The following is a 4341-nucleotide window of genomic DNA, read 5'->3' as shown; positions in this document are numbered from 1 at the left end:
ATTTACGACTTGAAGGTACACTGTTGGTTTGTTGGGAGAGTAAACTTGAAGAAGGTAGCAAAAAGATTTTTAAGATCCTTTCTTCATGGTCAAAATTCACTAATGCATTAAAGAAATAGTTTTATCCTTTAGCATACACCCAGAAAGAAATCATGGAATGGAAAATTTTGAGACAAGGAAAAGGACAAAGCATAAAAAGCTTTACTAAATAATTTAGGAAGAAGGCATTGGCTTTAAATATTCCATTATATAATCTAGAAACTCTTTTAAAATATATTGGTGCATTTCATAGTTACATTCACCATATTATTTTCTTATTTAATCCCACTAATTTGGATGAATTATGTGTCCAAGCTACTCATCTTGATTCCACGGGAAATAATGTGCAAAGTGATTTCAAACAAAAGTAAACATCTAAATTTTTATAAGTCAATTTCAAAGGAAAAGGGAAAGGCAAGAAGGTTGCTACAATGAATAAGAAGAGGCAAAGCCTACATGTTCTCATTGTAGAAAGGAAGGGTACGATGATGCTCATTTTTGGAAGATACATCCTAAACTAAGGCCTAAAAGGTTTAGAGGAAAAGGAGAGAAAAATACTATTGCCATAGTGCAACAAAATTTGGGATCTGATTCAAGAGATGAAGCTTAGATCACAACTGTAGGAGTGCAAGGTAAAACATCTTCTCATGATAGTTCTAGTTCTTCTAATCCATCTCCTAGTCCTAAAAGTAGAAGAAGCGAGTTTTTTCACATAAGGGTGATACTTAAGCATATGAAAGTTGAAAATATTTTTTTTATATTGGTTCCCAGGTAAATGTAATATCTGATGCAATTTTCAAGAAAATGGAATTAGAAACAACACCTCACAAGAAACCTTATCCTCTCTGCTATGTATGTGATGATGCAAAGCTAAAAGTAACCACACAATGCAAACTTAAATTTGCTATCACTTCAAAAATTTGTTGATGAGGTTCAATTAGATGTGGTTCCTCTTGATATTTGTGGAATTGTATTGGGAAGCCATTACTTGTATGAAAGGAAAGCCATAGTCTTCAAGGAGGAGAACAAATATCACCTCACTAAATATGGGTTTGAGTATATTGTAAGGGAACATAGCATGAAGACTAAATTATCACTTGTTAGTGCAAGGAAAATGAAGAGGCTCATAAATGCTAGAAAGAAATTTTTACTTATAGTTGTGAAAGCAAAAGATGTTGAACAATGTACTGATTTTAAGGGTTGCAATCCTTCTCATAAGGATGAATTAGTTATTCTCATTTCTAACTATGATGAAATATTCCAGGAACCTGAAGGATTGCCTCCCAAGGGGGAGATTCAACATGAGATTCAATTGCAAGAAAGTTCCCTTCTTCCTAATGTTGGTATGTACAAGATGTCCATAATTGAGAATGTAGAGATAAAATTTAAGTTCAAGAATTTCTTGAAAATGGAGTCATTGTGCCTAGTTCCTTTCCATGTGGATCTCCTATTGTGATAGTACCCAATGTTGATTTTTAGGGTATCCTCTAAATTGATAATTACTTCTGATGATTTTAGTTAGGTTAATCTTTTTTTGTATTCATTTATCATCATAAAGCAATTACACAAAGGAGTTAAATAATAAAAAAAATATGCCAAAAGTATAATAAATAGACAATTACACATGAACAAAAGCATTTACCCTAGGAAAAACCACATGGGGGAGAACCAAACAACCTTTTCCTTAGAGAAATTCTTGTTTTCAACAAGAGATACATCTAGACATCCTATTCATTTACAAGGTCAAATTGACCATCAAATAAACTTGGTTGAACATAATCCAACTCCATCCTAGTCAAGCCATATTCCCAAAAAAATTGGTATGATTAGGTCTGCTTAGAATTAGGCCTTCTTCCTTCCTCAAAATCCAATCCTTCCTTAGAAATTTGGTCCAGTACAAAGATTTTTCTAACATAGAGGGCTACCACAAAGATTCAATCTCGTACAACAAAGATTCATCTAGCACAAAGGGCTACCACAAAGATTCGGTCATGTACATCATATATATGTCATGCACAAAGGGCTACCACAAAGATTCGATCCTGTACAACAAAGGGAGAAATTCATCCTTCATCTTCATCCTTCTTTCTTCTCTCCTTCACATGGCTTAACAGAAGATATTATGTCTTTTATGATCAAATCTGAATTGGTGCTTGAGAAGAGGTTGAATATGTCCTATATATATATATATATATATATATATATATATATATATATATATATATATATATATATATATATATATATATATATATATATATACATACATACATACATACATACATACATACATATATATATATATAGATATATATATATCCATTAGGCCGAATGGGTTCCTTTCTTAACAAAGCTGACTTGAACACTTGAAGGGGCCAACGTAACTAGGAGGAGGCTGACATGGTTTCTTTTGGAGACAAAAATTATATTTTTAAAAGTTCAAATTTTCTTCTTTTGAAAAGAGCATGAGGAACACACTTTACAAAATTTTTCTTTACAAATACATCATGGACCAAAAACAATAATTATGAAGACCAACCATAGTTACAAAATTCAAAACCAAAGAAGGATGGTACATGGAGAATGTGTGTTGACTTTTGTGCAGTAAAAAAAATCTCGGTAAAGAATCGATACCCTATTCCTTGTATCGATGATTTGTTAGGTTATTTAAAAGATGCAGATTATTTTACTAAGTTAGATTGTGAAGTGGTTATCATCAGATTCAGATTGCAGAAGGTGATATTTGGAAAACCACTTTCAAAACAAAGAAGGGTTTGTTTGAATGGTTAGCGATTCCTTTTGGGCTTTACAATGCCCCAACAACTTTTATGCATTTGATGAATGATGTTTAACAAAGTTATTGATCAAACGAGAACTATTACCTGAAAACGAGAACTCTATCTAAAAGACCCCAAAAAAACATGAAAAAAATAGCCCGAAAATTAAAAGTGTTGATTCTGCATCACCACTCTTTTTTTATATATTTATTTCGGAGTAATTTTTCAATATTTTTTAAAAATAACAGTGCCCTAGAGATTTTTTAGGGTTTTGAAGCCATATATACAATAAAAAAACCAGTTTAAATAACACAAATCAAGATTTCACCTCAAAGTTTTCCGTCGGATTCTGGCAACAGAAAGTCTAAAAAGTCGCATTAAAGACAACTCCTATATAAAGATTAACGAGTCAAGATCCTATATCAAAAATAACCAGCCTAGATCCATGTTAACTCTGGATCTATTAAGCGCCGAGAGAGATCAAATCTCTTGAGGTGCAAACCTCTTTTTTGAGTGAAAATTTTGAGGAAATGTTTGTACCTCGAGAGATTTGATCCCTCTCGGCGCTTGATAGATCCAGAGTTAAGATGGATCTAGGGTGGTTTCAGTCGTGTGCAGCCAAAGAAAATCTAACTAACAGATGATTGATTTTATCAATAATATGTAAAATCATCTAATATTAAATATAATCATTTTAAATATGCTAAATATGTCTCAGATTAATCTGGTCATTTTAATTTTAAATTTTCTTAGTTAGCTCAGTTTGTTGAGATGATAAATATTGTGAAGAACTTTAATGATGAAAAAAAAATTGAATGTAAAGTGACAATGTAATAGTGTTGAATCATAGAAAATGTGAATAATAAGAATATAGTAAATTACAAATAGTATTTCATTGTGATTAATCTCAAACTATTTTCTTCTACTATTCTTATTGTCACCCTTGTTACTTTTGTCATCTTTTCATATCAATTATATGAAAAGGACATGTTAAATCGTAACCCATGTAAATCTTTAGCTCAATATATTGTAGTAAACATCATACCTTGTCTCTCTTTCTCTCCAATATTAATAGGTTGAATTTCTATAACATAAAAATCAATGTACATTGTCAATAATTTTTTATGCTTACAGTGAAATCAATGCACAATATTGATCCAATCACTTTAAATTAATGTATCATCATACATCCAATTACATCAAATCAGAAATCAACTTCTACATTGAAATCAATGCATCTAATGCAAGAGATCAAATAAGATTAGAAAACAACATTTACACTGAAATCAATGCATCTAATGCAAGCAATCAAATACGATTCAAAATCAACATTTACACTCAAATAAATGGATCTAGTGAAAGTAAGAAAATAGGTTTATAAACCAACATCTACACTGAAATCAATGTATCTAGTGCAAGTAAGAAAATAGGATTATAAACCAACATCTACACTGAAATCAATGCATCTAGTGTAAGTAATCGAATGGGATTAGAAATCACCATCTACACTAAAATCAATGCATTT

This window comes from Pinus tabuliformis, chromosome 4_1 (assembly GCF_031772625.1).
Source record: "Pinus tabuliformis cultivar Carrire ecotype Pingquan chromosome 4_1, CPIR1, whole genome shotgun sequence".
NCBI lineage: Eukaryota > Viridiplantae > Streptophyta > Pinopsida > Pinales > Pinaceae > Pinus > Pinus tabuliformis.
The sequence above is the reverse complement of the archived record's forward strand: the minus strand, read 5'-3'. Positions refer to the sequence as shown.